Source organism: Pinus tabuliformis, chromosome 2_1 (assembly GCF_031772625.1).
Source record: "Pinus tabuliformis cultivar Carrire ecotype Pingquan chromosome 2_1, CPIR1, whole genome shotgun sequence".
NCBI classification, from domain to species: domain Eukaryota; kingdom Viridiplantae; phylum Streptophyta; class Pinopsida; order Pinales; family Pinaceae; genus Pinus; species Pinus tabuliformis.
Window position 1 is genome coordinate 199,685,487 of NC_142299.1, and position 21,911 is coordinate 199,707,397.

Consider the following 21,911-nt stretch of genomic DNA (forward strand, 5'->3'; position numbering starts at 1 on the left):
ATTTAAAGAAGAAAACATGGCTTTGTTTTTGGCCATGTGATAAGAAGCTCTAGAATCAATGAGCCACTCATGAGAATGAGAAGAAGAAGATACATTTAATGCATAGCCAGACCGAGATGCTTGACAACCACATGCAGAAAGTGCCATTCCTGAAGATGAAGTTGAAGTTGAAGATTGCCCCAAGTGGATGTTATGCTTCTTCATTGCTGCTTCCAAGGCTTCCATCTTCTTAAAGCATTTTGATTCTAAGTGGCCATCTCGATTACAAAAATTGCAATGTCTATCAGTCTTCTTCCCTTTGTTTTTATTTGTCTTATCATTTTGTTGAAATGATTTTTCATTTTGGGGCTGAAATTGCTTAGGACCCTTGTTTGGTTTAGGACCATTCTTTTTAGGATATGACTTCTTAGGATTCTTTGAATTTGGTTGCTGCTGGGCGGCTAACGCTTTCTTGGAAGAGTTTCCAAGATTAAGAAGACCAAGGTGTAAGAGTTTTTCTTGTTCTCTTATTAAAGAATCACAAAAAGAGTCAAAGGAAGGGGGCTTGTAGTTTGTTCCTTGAGAAATGAAGGCTTCTCTTGTAGAATGGAAGGCGGAAACAAACACAGAGTAGGCTGGTCCCAACTTTGTAAGAATGGAATAGATAAGGTTACTATCTTCTTTCTTAACTTTAACACCTTCCAAAAAATATCTAAGGGTCTTGAACTTGGACAAGAAATCTTCAATGCAAGAAAAATTATTAGGGTCCAATGTAAGCAACTCATTTTCAAGTTGATGGGCTCTAATTTCATTTTTAATCCCAAAAACTTTATTGATTTGTTTCATTGCTTCATCAGGAGTATCAATTTCTGCAATATGGAATCTAAGATCTGGAGAAATAGACATCCCTATCAATCAACGTGCTTGATCTTGCCTATTTTCCCATTTAGCAGCCTTATCTTCATCCTTCGGTTTCTTTTCTTGGCCTGAGGCTATTCTGTAGAGACCTTTACTTCTAAGTAAATCCTCAATGTAAGCCAACCATTGGAAGTAGTTGGTGTTGTCAAGGGTAACTTGGTATTGACTTTCCATTTCAATAGAAACTAAAGCTAAAGATGCTGAAAATAAGTGTTCCAATGGATAGATCTCGAAAAATTAGGCTAGTTTAAAAAAAACGGCTCTGAAAACGGCTTCCGGATGAAGAAGTTATGGCCTTTTGAAAAAAAGTTGTTGAAGTTGCCGACGAAGTGCGGGAATGTGCGGAAATGAAAAAATCCGCCCCCACAAAATGGAGACTTGAACCCAAGACCTCTACTCTCTTAAAATAGCTTTGAACCAATTGATCTATACAAAAAATTTGAGAGAGAGCGAGAGAGAGAGAGAGAGAGAGAGGGGGGGGTGCTTTGGGTTGCGTGCTTGCCTTGAGAAAGCTCTTTTTCCCTACAAAACAAAAACACAAAACCCAACACGGACATGCAAAGAAAACGAACCTTATGGCTCAAAGTTAGCTTTAGCCGAAAAACTAAATATTTTCAAAAATGAACCTTGCGGCTCAAAGTTAGCTTTGGCCGGAAACTAAATATTTCCCTCAATGTTTCTGATTTTCCGAGATCACCCTAAGGCGCAGGGAAAAGAGCATACGCATGAGAAAAATCCTTCCTTTCTGTTTCTGATTTGCCCAAATCGCACAGAGTCGCAGGGCAAAGAGCATATGCAGAAATGAAAGGTATAGATCCGGTAAAAAAAGGCTAAATAAACCGAAACCGAAATAAACAGAGAGAAAATAACAGAAACTGCAAATAAACACTGTATACCTCCAGATCTAAAAAATGACGCAGCTAGGGCTACCAGAAACCTTTTCATGTGAAACGAAAGGGGTTCCTCACTGGAACAGATGCTCCCAACACAATAGAGCAGTCCTCTCGGCCCGAAAGCAGTCAGAAACAGTAGATCTAGGAAACAGCAGTCGAATGCAGTTCTACCGGCTTCAGATTTGGATCACCAACGGATGCGGCCCTCAAATAGCTCTGATACCATGTAGGAATTTACAGGGTAAGTTCCTCAGACAGAACACCAAAAGGACACCGCTCACAACGAGATCGCAGATCAATACACCAGTATTTTGACGTGGTTAAAACCCTCAAAGAGGGAAACAGTCCACGGCCTGAGCCAACGCGGCCACTTCAGGCAATTTATTAATAAAAGAATGAAAATTTACATATGTTTCTCTCATGCACGGATTACCCTACAAATGACCCTCCATGCACTTTAAATAGAATTCATGGACTAATCGAGTGTCAAGCCACGGATCAAGTGTCGCTAATACCAAGGAGAGAATGAACCGTCGGATCACTACATATCGTGACCGTCGGATTGTAAGTTACAAAATGTACAACGGTAAAGAAACACACTTTACCTAACTCTATACCTAACTCTACACTAGACCAAGTTGTACTTAACTATTTCCTATGTGTCGGAATATCCTAACAGTTTCAACACTCGGCAGCTCCTCAAGTTCGTTACACTCTTCAATGTGCAACACTTCGAGCATTGGAAGACGAAAAAGGCCTTCTATATTTCTCAAATTAATACACTCCTCTAAGATTAACTCTGAAAGGTTGGGGTATACAACTTCATCAGATAATACCTCTGATGTGTGGATTATGGCAGAAGCAGCCACTTTCAACCAACTCAACTAACTCAGTCGTTCAAGCGATGCCGATAAACACTTCACTTCCTTGCAATACTCGAGACCCAATTCAAGTGATGATGGCAAACCATAATTAAGATGAAAAACAGAAGTGAAAATAGTGAAAACACAGTTATACCAGACAACAATATTGATTACGGAGTTCGTCCCTGATGGACTACGTCTCTGAGTCCAATTTCAAGATGGGCGACCGTTTTTATTAGGAATGAGAAGAAGGTGTCGATTACATAATGAATTAGACAGACTGAACTTGCACACAGGAAAACGTGACCTTTGTCATCAGATAGCCCTGTAAACCAGCTTTCCAATGCCACTTATGGTTTCTAATTCCGACTCTCGATGCTCTCGAAACACTAAAAACAACATCACCTCTATTAAAAAAGTTGAAAACCACCAATGCCTCTTCAATGATTGAATTGGTGACTTTATAAGGTAGTAGATACACTCTAACTCCTGCTACCTGAGTTTGGAATGTACTAGCTGAAGTTAAGGTTACATTTTAGGGTTTTAGATTAATGAATTAATGTCATTATGCCTTAGGTGTAATTAAACAAACATATTCGAATCAAAACCCACTGTTAACCTTAGAATAGCCCGAAAACCGTTATCGGTTAGCTAACCGGGTGGAAGCGTTGACAGCACATGTGAATAGGTGGATAACCCCCGCAGTTAGGGCTCCATGGTTCTGGTGACTGCCCCGCTGACTGCGTGGTCTACTGTTTGCATTCACATGCTGTGGTTCCAATGTTGCGGTTTGAAATGGCAGTTAAGGTCCTGACATCTCCGCTCTACTATTCACATGCCCAACTATTTGCACCACACGGTTCCGATATGGTTAGTGGCCAGTGGTTATGGTTGTAGTTAGCATTAACTAGGCGGCTTAACATAGCGCGCTCACATGAGCCCGACACGGTTTATGAAGGTGCGGTTTAGGGATTATGTGTTTTGTTTGTAAATGTATTGTTTTATACATAGGATAAGAGGTTTGTTAGGTATTTTAGCATAGGTATAGGATTTAATACATAAATTAGGGTTTTTATGTACTTTTTAAAAACCCATCTGTAAAATATTGTCACAATGCAACGTTCATGACATTCATCACATGATGACAATAAACCCATGCCTATCATCAACAAACAATGATATCGATCCTCTACCACGATGACAACCCACGCACAACGTCGACTCCAGCTATCTTTGCAATGACAACCTGGACGATGAACCTATGCCACGGACGACACCAATCCTTTTTTTTTTAACAACAAAACACATGTCGTCAACCAAACCTTGGGGAACTGTCGATGAAATTCAAGTCGACAACCAGGCACTGAACCATCTCCGCTGAACACCATGAAAACCTATGAACATTACTTGAAAAACTTGATCATAACCAACATTGTCGAAACTGAACAACACCCATACACTGAGGCAACAACGACACTGAACACCTGTACAATTTTGAATCAACGGATCCTCTTGGATCATTCCTCTCCACTTGAAAGCTTTTGGACCACAAAATTTTGACTAATTAAATAGTCGATAAGGGTAGAACTCCCTCTCTTTCCACCTTGACCTGACGATGTACCAATACATATGATTAATCACCTGCAAGTGATGACCCTAATAATGATGACCCTGGCACATTTTAATCGGTGACCTGTTTCTTCCATCCAAAGTATGAACAACTTGCGACGATGGGCAAACAACCTGTTATCAACATGGAAATTGAATTCTTTCCACGAAGAGTCATAAGTTAGTGATTCAGAAACATCTTTGAAAACAGTGTTTGTAGAACTTTGTTCAATACATTTGATGGGTATTAACAATCTATCTTCTGGAAAAAATGAAATATTCAAAGACTACTTTGATTTTGACTTCACATGAATTACTTGACTTGATTTACTTTCCTGTTGAATGAATACTAAGTGAATTTGCTGCACAGAACTCATCCAGCTGTGATGAAAAGACTGCTACAACTTAGTTTGATTTTGAAAGTATCTAAGTAATTGTTGATTTACTTGAATCACTATTTCTTTGTCTATTAATTGATATCTCCATTGACTAACACTTTCACTTAGTGCATTAGTTTTCAAATCATGATAAGGAAACTTTAAATCTGCTTTTGAAAATGCTTTGTCATGAAAACTTATAGGCTTCCTCTCCACTTGAAAAGAGGCTTCATTACTTTTTAAAGCATGAAATGATGATGCAATACTAAAGAAATGTATTCCTAACTTTCCCCAATACTGACCTACACCCCTGAAACTAAAAATAAACATACCATTTGAAACAAGTCTCTGAATAGACTCACATGTACCATTCCCTACAATACACTGTTGATGATGATAGTTTCTAGAATTCAGTTAAATGAATGAATTGAGATTCATTCTGTTTTTAAGAAGATGTTCATAGGACATTGAATGTATCTCATGTTGCTTATCTTGTTTATGAATAAGATTTCTTGGAAAAGAATTAACCACCTTGACCAATTGATCTATACACTGAATCTTTCGTTTCGAACAATCAACCTTATGTTGTTCCTTAATAAACATGAGTACATATTTACTTGAACTTATTAACCGCTTAACTTGATTTGTAACAATTAAATCCAAGTTTGATTTGACTTTATGTTCCCTAAAAATAAATTCAACCCCTTCTTTCTTTAGGTGATATTTATTTTCTCTTTTGTAAAACACCGCATCTCTATCATAAATATAAGGACTTCTGAAGACAACTCCACATATGTCTACTGGGACCACATCTAACTCCACTTCATCAATGTACTTAGATGTAATTGCAAACTTTAACCGACACTTCTTTGTGACATGTATCAGATTTGATTTATTAATCCAACCTAATGGGTATGGTCTTGGATGATGTTGTGTTTCCAATCCCAATTGATTAACTATATGTTCATATATTAAATTTTCTTGCGATCCACTATCAAACATTGTGTCAATCTTTGTATGCTTAGAAGTTATCCTTATGTGGAAGAGTTCAACTCTTTTATCCTCATATGGAGGATTTATGTTTGAAGAAGATACATTAGTTTTCAAACTTGAACCAGTATCAGAATTTTTACCTGTCGTAACCATGGCAGTTATCCTCCTTTCATCACTTGAATCTGAACGTAGATCCTGCTGGACTGCTGCAATGGCCTTCTTTTCATCCATCGACTTAAAGAACTTTTTGGGCTTAAGTTCTGGATGAAGTTTCCAGCACTTCGATTCATCATGACCGATTCTCTAGCAATGAGTACAAGTAGGTCTTTCCTTCTGAACGATCGCTGATTTCTTTCTCATTGAAATGTTCTTCCCCTTACTGTCACTAGAATCTCTAGTTTCCATCTCTTTGGATGACTGAGATGAAAACTTGAATGGTCTTCCACCTGATTCAATATTTATGGCCTGAACACACACCTCATCAAAATCATCAGGATTAAACATCAATAAAGTATGTTGCAAATATGAATGTAAATTGCCAATGTATTTTAACAAAGTTTCACATTTATCCAATGAAATACCAAGCGCTAATGCTTTCTTCCTGAACTCCTGAGTAAAATCCTAAACACTCTACCCTTTACCTTGCCTCAAATGCTTCCAATCAATAAAAACTTGTTGCATGTATCCTAAAGGATATAATTGTTTCCTAAGAGCTTTTAAAAACTTAGATCATGAAGAGATGACTTTTCCTTTACGCTTTACATCTAGCTGAGTTTTTCTTTGCCACCAAATTAAAGCTATTCCCCCCATTCTAAGTGTAGCTAACTAAATTTTAGTTTTATCTCTAGAAATGTTTTGAATGTGACAATACACTTCTAACTGCTTTATCCAGTTATCTAACTTTTCAGGATTCATTTTTCCATCATAAACAGGTAACTCAAATTTAACACAAGTTTCAAAAGAGATGATTTCTTAGGTTTCTTTTCCGTCTCAGATTCTGCACTAGAAGAAAAAGAAGATGAAGAGGATGATGGAGATGATGGAGGTGAAGGTGGTTTATCATTCTTCCCTTTACCTTCGTCCTTCTTCGATGCCTTTGAAGAAGAATTTGCATCTCTCACCTTCTTGTCTTCGTACAATTCTCCCAACATCTGTTGCATAGTTAAGAATGCATGCTGAAACTGTTCCTCACTCAGCTTAGTCTTAGTGTTTTCGCCTGCATGGTCAATTTCTGAATGACTCGTCACTTTCCAATCACTAGATCGATCTGCTCAAGGGTTCCTTCTCCTCATTGCAACTTAGACCTAGTTAACATTCAATGGCACATTCTACAAATGAAACCTACTCTGAAACCACATTATATGATCTTAAATGACCATACACTAAAAATTGATGTAGAATTGATTAGCCATTAATGAGTTGAATATTAAATGAAAGCATGGAAATCAAGGAAAACTAATTGAATAGAACACTTTACGAAAACTGATAAACCATAATTAATATGAAAAACAGAAGTGAAAACAGTGAAAACACAGTTATAATAAATAGTAAGATTGATTACAGAGTTCATCCCTGATGGACTACGTACTTGGGTCCACTTTCAAGATGGGCGACCGTTTTTATTAGGAATGAGAAGAAGGTGTTGATTACACAGTGAATTAGATAGACTGAACTTGCACACATGAAATTATAACCTCTGTCATCAGATATCCCTCTGAACCATCTTTCCAACACCACTTACGGTTTCCAATTCCGACTCCTGATGCTCCCGAAACACTAAAAACAAAATCGCCTCTATCCCTCTAGAATCTGCATACAAAAGTTGAAAACCACCAATGCCTCTTCAATGATTGAATTGGTGACTTTATAAGGCAGTAGATACACTCTAACTCCTACTACCCAAGTTTGGCATGTACTAGCTAAAGTTAAGGTTATGTTTTAGGGTTTTAGGTTAATGAATTAATGTCATTAGGCCTTAGGTGTAATTAAACAACCATATTCGAATCAAAACCCACTTTTAAACTTAGAATAGCTTGAAAACCATTAGCGGTTAGCTAACCAAGAAGAAGTGCTGACAGCGCATGTGAATAGGTCAATAACCCCCACGGTTAGGGCTCTGGCGGTTCCGATGATTGCCCCGCTGACTGCGCAGTCTACTGTTTGCGTTCACACGCTGTGGTTCCGATGCTGCAGTTTGAAATGTCGGTTAAGGTCCTGACATCTCCGCTTGACTATTCACATGCCCAACTATTTCCACCATGCAGTTCCGATACAATTAGTGGCCAATGGTTAGGTCTATAGTTAGCGTTAACTTGGCGGCTTAACATAGCGTGCTCACATGAGCCCGACACGATTTATGAAGTTGCGGTTTAGGGATTATGTGTTTTGTTTGTAAATTTATTATTTTATACATAGGCCAAGAGGGTTGTTAGGTATTTTTAGCATAGGTTTAGATTAGGGTTTGGTGTTTTAGCATAGGATTAGGCTAGGGTTTGGTGTTTAGCATAGGATTAGGCTAGGGTTTTGTGTTTATCATAAGATTTTCTTGTAAGGCATGACTTTGATTAGGATTTAGGCATAGGTCTAGGATTTAATACATAGATTAGGGTTTTTATGTACTTTTTAAAAACCCATATGTAGAATATTGTCACAATGTGACATTTGCGACATTCATCACATGATGACAATAAACCCATGCCTATCGTCGACAAACAATAATATTGATCCTCTACCACAATGACAACCCACGCACAACGTCGACTCCAGCTATCTTTGCAACGAAAACCCGGACGATGAACTTATGCCACGGACAACACCAATCCTTTTTGTCGAATGACAAAACACATGTCATCGACCAAACCCTAGGGAACTGTCGATGAAATCAAGTCGACAACCAGGGACTAAACCATCTCCGTTGAACGCCACGAAAACCTATGAACATTACTTGAACAACCTGATCTTAACCAACACTGTCGAAACTGAACAACACCCATACACTGAGGCGATGACGACACTGAAAACCTGTACAATTTTGAATCAACAAATCCTCTTGGATCAATAAAGGCTAACCACTCAAGCTGAAGCTTTGGAGGTCTTGATGAGATTGCACGAGACTCTAATGCAAGATCCTAACCTGGGAGTCTAGTAGATTCATGCACCGTTGAAGAACTTGTGCCTTGAGATGCAGAGTTTGAAACAAGATAGGACAGCTCATCCAGAAGTGTGCGACGAGGTATGGTGCATAAAGTGTAAGGGCCAGGGGGACGACAAGGACCACTGCCCGGTGTTTGCAAATTACCTCGCAAGAGGAGGACCAATGCCATTGAGACCGGAGGCACAAGTAGGACTAAGCGCGATGCCTGTGTTGTGGTGCACGATTTGTTAGATAGGAGGGAAGCATGCTACATATAACTACCATGTGTTACAGAAGTATACACAAAATTCCCAGCAGTTGTTTTGTAATTTCTGTAGATCAGTAGGCCATGATGAGTGCGCTTGTAGAATTTATGAACTAATGATGGATTGGACTCCTACCTACAGAGTTCAGGCCAAAACACGGCCCCTCGATCAAAATGCAGGAATGACGCGCACTGGATTTCAGGGGCATGGACGAGGTTGAGGTGGAGTGGGACCAGGAAGAGGTCACGGATAGCTAATATGTTACAATTACGGAGGACCAAGGCATTATTCCTGCGACTGTACAAATCCAACGAGACCATCATGCTTATATTATACATAGTTTGATCATGAGACGGAGGACTGTCCCATGCTGATAGTGAGGTTGTGTGATAAAGGAGCAATCCAACCTCCCCCAACTCAGAACCTGCATTTGATGAGGTCTGAGCTACGCGAGGAAGATCCAAATGTAAATATCGTGCTCTGAAGTGGTATCATGATAGGGGATGACAAAGGCAAGCAACCCAAAGAAAGTACCTAGGTTCACAAGGCTCCAACAAAGGAACTAGAATTTGATTTGGAGCGCGCTAAGGAGATATTCATGGAAGCTAAGAAGAGCTTCACGGATGCCTCCACTTCAGGAAGTAAAGACAGATTGGAACCAGAAATGGACCCATCAATGCTCACTACATTCTTGGAGACATGCATGAAGCTGTTGCATGACAGCAAAGCTGTGAAGGGGTTGTAAGAACTCATCACTAGATGCGCTGGGACTACGCTAAGAGAACCGCGCGTAGTCTGGAAGCTGGAGAAGCACACAATGCGAACAAGAAGAGAGATGAGATTGACCGCACAGATCGGGGAATATGAAATGGATCAACTAATTTTGGATCTAGGATCGAACGTGAACGTCCTGCCAAAGCAGACGTGGGATCGCATGGGCAAGCCTATGCTACAATGGTCTCCTATCCAACTGCGAATGGTGAACCAACAAAAGATCCTACCTATGGGAAGATTGTAGGGAATAATGGTAGATATCAAAGGTGCGAGCACGCTAGCATATTTCGAAGTGATATAGATTGTTGATGACAACAATCCCTTTCCCATGCTACTGGGAATAGATTGGGGCACTGACATGAATGGAGTGATAAATCTAAAGAAGCGCAAGATGATTTTTGAGAAAAAATCACTGTGCTTAGTGGTACCTTTAGACCCTACGGAATGATTGCGTTACACAGAGCCAATGCACGACTACGATAGTGATGACAATCTAGACTGCATCTACAAGATAATCGCGTGGGAGCAAGATTGGGTAAATCCAACCGTGGATGGTTGAATATCATGGGATCCTGAAAGCTCCTACACATCAGATTTTGATGAAGAGATAGAATGATAGCAGAACCAGTTACATGACGTACCCACACTCAAATATAACATGATGAAAAGGTCGCTACACTGCGTGGCAACAGAGGTAAGAGATATTCCTATGTATGATAGGTTGAGCGAGGTGGATGGTTTCCTGAAAAAATTTGAAAGAGAAGTATTGGAACATCAACGTTTCGACACTATGAAATGGGTACTGCGTGCTGCACCTGCAAGATGGTGGGGTATGCACTAAAGAAGTTTTGAGGATTGGCGCGAATGCAGAAGGATGATGTGCATGCGGTTTGGGAAGCCTCAAATGCGGTTAACAAATAAGTATGACAGACGGGATGATCCACGTGTACACCTCGCAAAATGGACCAAGGTCTATGGTGATCCAGGTGGATATTGGTGGCCACCTACCAAGTCCACCTAGACCCCCACCATTGTTTCTCTCAGCATTTTCAGTTTCCTTAATTGTAGCACAACTTACTATTTTTAGCAGTTTTTCGGGTCCTGAACTTCTGGAGCCGTTTTGAGGCCTTAAACGACGTTTTTTGGGAAATCTAGGGGCCCTTCCCAAAGTGGTAGTGCGTGGATAGATCTTTTTAACGAGCTATTGTACGCGTCAAACGGAGATCGTATGCCAAATTTACGACCCCGGGAAGTTGATGTACCAATTTACCCAAACGGGGCCCATAGTTTGGCGTTTCATCTCCTAGGGTTAGGTTTTGGACTGTTAAGGGTTTTCCATTGTTTCTCAACAATAAATAGGCCTTCGAGCCTCATTGTGACACAGTTCAGAGGCATGTAGCCACCACATCTCTTCTCAGAGATAAGCTACCATCGCCCTAGCTGGTTTATTTCCATTTCTGGTTGTAAGCATATTTCAGTATTTTCCATTAATGAAATGAAGTATTATTTCCGCTGCATCTTTGTGTGTATGGTTATCTCTGTAATTTGTTGCGTTCTTGTTTAAATCTGGATCATACGGGGAAGAGCCACAACTTGAGTGGGTGCACCTGTTCTGTCATACCCTGGATATTATACCCATGCACTGGTATATAGAAACAGAGCTCTGCCATAGCATGAGCGAATGGAATATCCTGCGTGAAGGATTCCTATTAACCTTCATGTTTGAGGATCGTTGGTGGGATTCTCTTGATGATGCGCTACAAGCAGTAAAAGCAACTATCTTCAAAATACCCTAGGAGCCAATGGAAGTGCTTCAGTAGGAATGGGCGACCCAGCTGAGCTGCGCATTGGAGTGTTACCACGTAAACATTGAGGAAGACGATGAATATCCGCAAAAAGTTAACATTCTAGAAACTGAAGGCTATCGGGAGATTCAAGGACCATTGATTGAAGATCTTGACATCACCGTGCCAGTAAAAATGATGCATGTAAACATTAGGACGGAGGCTGAACCAAAGTATGCAATGCTCGGCGATTATTGGGATGATGCCACAGTGGATAAGGTCGCTAAGTTACTCCACGAGTACCAAGACTTATTCCCGACTAAGATTACAGAATTAAAGGGGATCGTTGGTGATTTAGGGATGATGAAGGTCACCCTCAAACCCTGTTGGAAATAATACTGAGAGGGGGGGGGTGAATCAGTATTATCAGATCAATAAAACTTTTTCATTTCCATACTTAGATACATATACGCTACTTCATTCAAGGGAAACCACGTGTATACGCAACTGTGTCTAAAGCAACTAGCGTATATCCAAAATACTTATGATTCAGTTAATCCATTAAATGTTGATCCTTAGTTAGTGTAGCAGAACTTCATTAATCATATGAACAGTAAGCAGGTGCAGTAAAACAAAACAAATCATCACACACAAGAAGCACACATGAACACCATGATATAAGGTGGAAACCCAATGTGGGTGAAAACCACTTGCTGCAATTCGTTTCTATCTTCCTTTATTAAGAAGCTTCTTTTACAATGTACTGGTGCAGTCCTTTACTAGCACACAGGCTACAACCTGCAGAAGGCTACAACCTTCTCTTGTTCTCCAGACTCTCCTGGAAGGGAGCTTCAACCCCCTTTGCTCTTGTACTAGCTAAAATACTAGTACGTAGGCGCCGGCCTACAATCTTCTTTCCTCCAGGTACCACGTTTCATAAATTTTCAGACTGGATACTCCTGAAGCACAACATATAATCTGAAAGGCCACGTTTCATCAAATTTTCATATTGGACCCATAAATATCATTGAAGCACAAAACAATCAATACTAGCCTCATCAATCTCTGAATCACTGAAACCCTGTCAACAACACAGTCACCAAAACACAGAGCAAAACTCTGCAATAACAATCAGAACCAACTGTACCATTAAAATCATGCATCAGACTGCATACGCTACTTGGAAGTTCCAAACCTGCGTGTATACGCAACTTCATCAAGATGAACCCGTGTATATGTCATTAATCACTTATTCATAACTTTGCTGCACTTCCTGACTTCAGACATAACCAGATCATGACATATACAAGGATAATATATTTGTTAGCACCCAGATCTGGTCCATCAGATCTCATAAATATGAGTCATTATGATCCTGATCCAATATTAGTTCTCATCCATCAATACTGAAGCTAAACACAATCAGCCAAACAAGATATGCAGAATACTGACACCTTTAAACTGTCATCAGAACCCTTCAACCACCTGTAACTGCAAATATCATAGCTCAAAAGGTATACGCTACTACAATGAACTCAACCTGCGTACATACGCGCATACACCAAAGCCAACCCGCGTACAGATCTATAAATATTCAATCATGACTTGCAGTGATTTCAAACTTAAGTTATACCCAGTTCAGATCATTACATGCGTCAATATACAGATCTAGAATAAACATAATCAATCATATAGAGATAGTTCATTTCAAACCATTTGATCCCGATCTATCCTTAGATCTTGTTCTCCATCCACCGGTGAGATCCCTCCTTAGCTCAGATCAAGCAATGCATCATCAACCCATAACCTGCATACTGGATCTCATACTTCCTCAGATATTCAAGACTTTTTTTTTGGATGCACTTGCCTAATGTTCTTCTTCTCCTTTTATAGTCTTAGGCCTTGCTCAATACCACGGTCCAAAACCATAATAAATCAATACCAAGAGCCCAATACTTGGGATCAACACACTTGTCGAGATACCATGGCCCAAAACCATAGGTTCAAATACCGAGGACTAACTACCACGGACCAAAAGTAAGCTTTTTGACATGTACGTGCTTTTCTGTGCATAAAACTGCGTGTATACCCTACTTGGTATATAGTGAACCTGCGTATACGCTACTTGGTATATAGTGAACCTACTTGTATACCCTACTTGGTATATAGCGAACCTGCGTGTATACCCTACTTGGTATATAGTGAACCTGCGTATATATATTTTCTCTTCATACTTGTAGTCTGATCATCAATTCCTTGTTGCTATCCTTCTGCACTATGATTTGTCATTAGTTAGATTTGCCATCAAGGACAACACTTGTCTCATAATGCCAACAATCTCCCCCTTTGGACTTGATGGCAAAGCTAACTTATGACACTTAGAACTTGATCTTCTTGTTCCTTTGAGCTGTCCTGCATCCCATTCATTTAGTCACATCTGTAGATTGATCTAGTTATATGTAAGTGAGATGTTCTTCTATGAGAGGGTTGCCATCAAGTACAACACATGCATCATAATGCCAATAATCTCCCCCTTTGGACTTGATGGCAACAACACCAAATAACTCTCCCCCTTTGACATCAAGGGCAAAGGGTGGACCAAGATATTCTCTTTCCTTGATAAACATTCTGCTGTCCATACTCCCCCTGAGTACCTGCTGAAATCTCCAAATGTGCTCCCCCTTTGTATATGCCAAAGTGTGCCAATCTGTCCATGCTCCCCCTGAGTACATGCCAAGTCTCTGTACTGCTGAAGTGTGCCGTTCATGCTCTTCCTGACTGAAGGCAAGATTTGCAAAAAGATGTTGTTCAAGAAGAACCATGACTTATACATCATAAGAGACCTTTCTATCACCAAAAAACTCAATACATACATCCATTTCCCAACCATGTGGGGATATACTAGAATTGACTCATCCACCCAACCAAGTGGGGATACATCAAAAGTTTACACATGATAAAGCAAGAACATTACATCTTCATCCCAGGCATAGTGGGGAAACCAATATAGGTTGTTACATGACCTTGACACCATGAAAGAGATATCACAAAAGAGATATATGACCGAAATATCTAGAGAAAGATAATTGATATCGCCAGCATTTGTCGATCACCATTCAGATCAACAACCAAGAGATCCTTATGTTCTCCCTCTGCCTTTGTTTCACCTGAAACCAACAACAACTGTGAACTAGAACCAAAAGCTTCTAAGGTAATGCCAACAATGCATCATTGGAAGATTATCTGCTCCCCTTATGCCATATGGTCTCTGTCAGACCCATATCGGAATCTTCTCATTCTGAGTTTGACCCACTGATTTCCTTCAAATTATCATATACGCGACTGTATGCACACAAACAAGCGTATATACGCGGATATTCCTTGTGAAACTCGCATACAACCAATTCTAGATCGGCAACCTGTAAATGTCCTGTAGAGAATAAGTCATCAACCTATAACAAGGTATGTCTGCATCAATTCATCCCTTTGAACAGAATTCAGAGTCATTCACATTATATCATGTGTGAAACCACCATAGCCATTTCATCAACATCAAGATCTACATGATCCAAGTATCATTGCTTGGGAACATCTCCATCAATCAACATATGTAAGTATCAACCTATCATCATATAGATAAGAACTCATCATCATGTCTCCAACAAAGCAACTTTGAGTAGTCATCCATGTATCAGCACTATGTATCTTGAGCTCAAGCTCATTTGGCAAAACTTCTTGATAACATCAACAGCAACAATCCTTATCCACAAGAGTGCCTGCATCATAACTGTATGACCTTTATGCATATGACAACAGCAGCATATGAGTGACTCATCATCAAGTGAGGAAGATGTGTATTCAATATTTGTACTTCTCCTTATCCTTATGAAGATCATCATGTAAGCACCATATATGCATCATCAAGAATCAACCATAAATCTGATCTTAACATCAACAATGTAACCCCAAGAATCATATGAGATTTTATCATGGACAACTCATAACCACATCATAGCAAGATATATCATTTATCCATATAAGCATCATCACCAAGGACTATTAACCATAATGTCAACAATGAATTATTAAAGGCATATGCTCCCCCTCAACCTGTGCCATCTGTTAGATCTGTTCATGCATTTATCAGCAATAAGCATCAAGACATCATCATCATCAAGTTAGGATCAAAACATTTCTAGACATCTTACAAGTATCAAAACATTTCCACACATCCTTAGCAGACTGTAACTATTAACCAATAGAGCAAATAATGGACTGAATCATATCAGGCACTTTTTCTCAGCATGTCCCCACTGCTTTTCCTCAGACTGACATATACGCAACTTTGCAGTGTCTAACTCGCGTATATACGCGACTTCCCTTTAAGAAACTTGCGTATGAGATTCAGGACACTGAAGTTTTACACTTTCAGCTCCCCCTGATTCTGTTATGTCTGTGCTGTGCTGTGTTTGATTATATTGTGTTGTGCCACATCTTTCTGACTGTACTTCCTTCTTCTTCCATATCTTCAAGCATGATGATGTTTTCTTCTTTTGGTATGGTGCCCGTACTTTGTTTCTACATTCCTTTGCTGTATGTCCAAGCTTGTTGCATGCATAACAACTTACATGTTTCATATTCCTCCTGTAGCAATCAGCCATTTTGTGACCAAACATATTGCAAGCAAAACAATATCCATTAAAGTACCTTGAATGTGATGATCTTTCTACATGATGGTCTTGATCCCTTCTTCTTCCACATCTAGCTGCAACATGTCCAAGATTATGACATACATAGCATTCAACATTTTTCATAGGAGGAGTAAAAGATTTTCTTTGAGGAGTCTCTTTCCTTGATTGTTGATGGGGTTGACCTTTCATCTCCTTGTTGATCATTTTAGCTTTCTCTTTAGAGTTCCTTGCCTCACCTTGTGAACTAGATTCACCTTCAATAGATTCATGAAAAACAAGACTAGTCTTGATAGCAGGAGACCTTTGACTACTAAGAATATCATCCAAGGCTTTAGTACTATCTTGAAATCGTAATAGTTTATCCTTTTCTTCTAATTTACCTTTCAAGATATTTACCTCAACTTGAAGTTGTTCTTCCTTTTCTAGACATTGCTTCTTCATGTCTTCTTCCGCTTTCCTTCCTTCTTCCAACTGATGCCTCAGTTTGAGAATCTCCTTTTCTTGTTCTTCATTCACATTCTGTTGCATTTGACGAATTCTGAAGGCACATTCCAGTTGAGATTTTAAGTTGATAACTTCATTTTCCTGTTTTTCAATAGCTTGGAGTAGATCTTTATTCTACTTCTTTGTTTCTTCAAGTTCTTCCTTTAGCGAGAGGGTCGTAGCTTCAAGACTTTCATAATAACTGGATCGACCTCTAAGCTCCTTGATTGTTGTGTTCTTTTCAATGACTTCATTTCTTAGAGATGTTACTTCATCCTGTAACTTTTGATATTTGTCCTTGAATAACTCTCGTTGGCCCTTTAGTCTAGTAACAGCTTCTTCGAGGGCACCATCCTTTATGTTCAGAAGTGTCTCTTGTTCACTAATTTTGTTTGTCAACCTATTAAATTCTGCCTCTATTTTATATCCTTCTTCCTCACCCATAAGAGCACATTCAGTTGTTTCGTTATCACTTCCATATTTTCCAAATGGATAGATAGCTGGAGCATCAGAGGATAGCAAATTCATACCTGATAGTTCATCTTCATTTTGAAATGATTTTGAATCTGAATCTGAATCTGAAGAGATTATTATACCTAATCCCCAATCATTCTCCCACTGTCATAGTTCTTCTGGGATGTCTTCTTCTTCTTAGGTGCTTTCTTCTTAAGCTTCTTTCCCATCGTCCCACGGATCTCCTTCAAGCGATCAAGCTTCTACTAAAGGACCTGCTTTGATACCAATTGTTGGAAATAATACTGAGAGGGGGGGGGGGGGTGAATCAGTATTATCAGATCAATAAAACTTTTTCATTTCCATACTTAGATACATATACGCTACTTCATTCAAGGGAAACCGCGTGTATACGCAACTGTGTCTAAAGCAACTAGCGTATATCCAAAATACTTATGATTCAGTTAATCCATTAAATGTTGATCCTTAGTTAGTGTAGCAGAACTTCATTAATCATATGAACAGTAAGCAGGTGCAGTAAAACAGAACAGATCATCACACACAAGAAGCACACATGAACACCATGATATAAGGTGGAAACCCAATGTGGGTGAAAACCACCTGCTACAATTCGTTTCTATCTTCCTTTATTAAGAAACTTCTTTTACAATGTACTGGTGCAGTCCTTTACCAACACGTAGGCTATAACCTGCAGAAGGCTACAACCTTCTCTCGTTCTCCAGACTCTCCTGGAAGGGAGCTCCAACCCCCTTTGCTCTTGTACTAGCTAAAATACTAGTACGTAGGCACCGGCCTACAATCTTCTTTCCTCCAGGTACCACGTTTCATAAATTTTCAGACTGGATACTCCGGAAGCACAACACATAATCTGAAAGGCCACGTTTCATCAAATTTTCATACTGGACCCATAAATATCATTGAAGCACAAAACAATCAATACTAGCCTCATCAATCTATGAATCACTGAAACACTGAAACCCTGTCAACAACACAGTCACCAGAACACAGAGCAAAACTCTGCAATAACAATCAGAACCAACTGTACCATTAAAATCATGCATCAGACTGCATACGCTACTTGGAAGTTCCGAACCTGCGTGTATACGCAACTTCATCAAGATGAACCCGCGTATATGTCATTAATCACTTATTCATAACTTCGCTGCACTTCCTGACTTCAGACATAACCAGATCATGACATATACAAGGATAATATATTTGTTAGCACCCAGATTTGGTCCATCAGATCTCATAAATATGATTCATTATGATCCTGATCCAATATTAGTTCTCATCCATCAATACCGAAGCTAAACACAATCAGCCAAACAAGATATGCAGAATACTGACACCTTTAAACTATCATCAGAACCCCACCTGTAACTGCAAATATCATAGCTCAAAAGGTATATGCTACTACAATGAACTCAACCTGCGTACATATGCACATACACCAAAGCCAACTCACATACAGATCTATAACTATTCAATCATGACTTGCAGCGATTTCAAACTTAAGTTATACCCAGTTCAGATCATTACATGCGTCAATATACAAATCTAGAATAAACATAATCAATCATATAGAGATAGTTCATATCAAACCATTTGATCCCGATCTATCCTTAGATCTTGTTCTCCATCCACCGGTGAGATCCCTCCTTAGCTCAGATCAAGCAATGCCTCATCAACCCATAACCTGCATACTGGATCTCATACTTCCTCAGATATTCAAGACTTTTTTTTTGGATGCACTTGCCTAATGATCTTCTTCTCCTTTGATAGTCTTAGGCCTTGCTCAATACATGGTCCAAAACCATAATAAATCAATACCAAGAGCCCAATACTTGGGATCAACACACTTGTCGAGATACCATGGTCCAAAACCATAGGTTCAAATACCGATGACTAACTACCACGGACCAAAAGTAAGCTTTCCGACATGTACGCGCTTTTCTGTGCATAAAACTGCGTGTATACTCTACTTGGTATATAGCGAACCTGCGTATATGCGACTTGGTATATAGTGAACCTGCTTGTATACCCTACTTGGTATATAGCGAACCTGCATGTATACCCTACTTGGTATATAGTGAACCTGCGTATATATATTTTCTCTTCATACTTGTAGTCTGATCATCAATTCCTTGTTGCTATCCTTCTGCACTATGATTTGTCATTAGTTAAATTTGCCATCAAGGACAACACTTGTCTCATAATGCCAACAAACCCGACGAGAAGTCGATTAAGTAGAGGCCTTACCGCTTGAATTCGAAGTACAAGGAAAAGGTTCGCATAGAGCTAGACAAAATGCACGTAGCTGGAATTATTGAGCTGATGGAAGAATCCGACTGGGTAAGCCCTATGGTAGTACAGGAGAAAAAGCAGAAGGGCGAGATAAGAATATACGTGGACCTCAGGAAGTTGAATGACACCTATGTACATGACCCATTCCCAACCCCGTTCACAAATGAAGTATTGGAAAATGTCGGTGGACAAGAAGCATATTCCTTCACCGATGGGTTCTCAAGGTACCACCAGATCAAAATCGCGTCGGAAGACAGGAGCAAGACCACCTTAGCAATGGAGTGGGGTTGCTTTCAATACACCGTCATGTCGTTTGGGTTAAAGAACGTGCCAGCCATCTTTTCGTGCATAGTTGTAGCCACCTTCAAAGAATTTATCCACAAATTCCTGGGGGTCTATCTGGATGATTGGACTATATTTGGATTGGTTAAGCACCACGTAGTGAGCTTACGCTTGACACTAGATACTTTCCGATGACACCAAATTGTGCTGAACCTTAAGAAGTGTACGTTCCTCGTTCCCTTTGGGAACTTACTGGGACATGCGATCTTCAAACAGGGACTAATGGTAGATCCTGTGAAGATTGCAATAATTTTGAATTTGGAAGCACTGAGAAGTGTTAAACATTTGCGCACTACCTTGGGACATACAGGGTACTATAGGAAGTTCATCAAAAGTTATGCCCAGATCACTGCACCAATGGAGAAACTATTGAAAAAGGATGACACGTTCTGCTAGAATGATGATTGCATGAAGAGCTTGGATGTCCTAAAAGAGAAATTGGCCTTCGCTCCAATCCTCTTGGACTTCCCAAAATGGGATGTGGAGTTTCATGTCCATGTTGATGCATCATGTATAGTGCTGGGAGCGGTGCTCACATAAGAGGGCGGAGAGGGCTTGGATCACCCTATCACGTTTTGCAAGTCGCAGGTTGTCCAAAGCGGAAAAGAACTATTCCACCACTGAGCACGAGGGATTGGCTATGGTGTACACGCTCCAAAAATACTGGCACTATTTGCTAGGAGGACATTTCAAGATGTATACAGACCATTCCATGCTAAAATCCTTGGTCAATAAGCCTGTGTTGGGGGGGCGCATATGTAGGTGGCTCTTATTGTTCCAACAATATGACTTTGATGTTATGGTAAAACCTGGACGCTTGAACGCAGGACTGGATCACTTTTCGCGTATTGAGATAGGCAAGGAACCTACTAGTTTGGAGGAAGGATTACTTGATGCACAACTCTTTGTTGTGTGCGTCGTGGACGGACACTTTGAAGATATAATCCACTTTCTGACGATAGGGACTGCGCCGAAGGAATACTCTATCCAAGGGAAGAAGGAATTGGTGGTGCGCGCAGCAGATTTTTCTGTCATTGCGGGTCACCTATACAAAATGGGAAATGATGAGATACTACGAAGGTACGTACCTGAATTTGAATGAAGTCAGATCCTCGCGGAAGCACATGGGAGTGCTACAGGAGGACACTATGCAGGACAAGTGACCACACAAAATATTCTCCGCGCAAGGTTGTGGTTACCAACCCTTCATCATGATTCAAAAGCACACTGTAAGGCCTGCAACATATGTCAAAGGATTGGTAAACCATCGTGAAGGGACGAGATGCCTTTGAATCCAAAAATGATGTTGCAACGCTTCAAAAAGTGGGCAATTGAATTGTAGGACCTATCAAGCCTTAGGGAAAAACGAGCGCACAATACATCACCATGACAGAATACTTGACTCGTTGGTTGTAAGCACAGCTAGTCAAAGACTTCATGACCGCTACGACTGAAATTTTTTTGTTTGAACATGTGTTGAATTGATTTTGCTTTCCGAAAATCTTATTGAGTGATCACGGTACACATTTCCTAAATGAAACCATCAACACGTTCATGAAAGAGTTGCTGGTGTATCATCAGAAAAGCACACCGTATCACCCACAAGCCAATGGGACAGTAGAAGCATTCAACAAAATACTAGATACTGCGCTAACCAAAGTTTGCAGCACGCAGCGAAGCTATTGGGACCTGTGCTTACCTACAGTACTATTGACTTATAGGACAATGTGCAAGAAACTGATGGGACAAACACCTTTCCGGTTAGTTTATGACGTGGAAGTTGTCATGCCAATGGAGTATATTGTACCTAGTCTGCCCTGGAAGAAAGGATCGCACAATTGGAAGAACTTGAGGAGGAATGGTTCCTAGATGGCTTTCATCAATAGGGGCAAAAGCAGCGTGAGAAGGCCTAGCACGATCGCCATATTAAATTGCGAACCTTCAAGTTAAATGATTTATTATTGTAACATTAAGTTTTATAAATTCCCGGGAAAGTTCAGAATGCATTCGCTGGGACCATACTTTG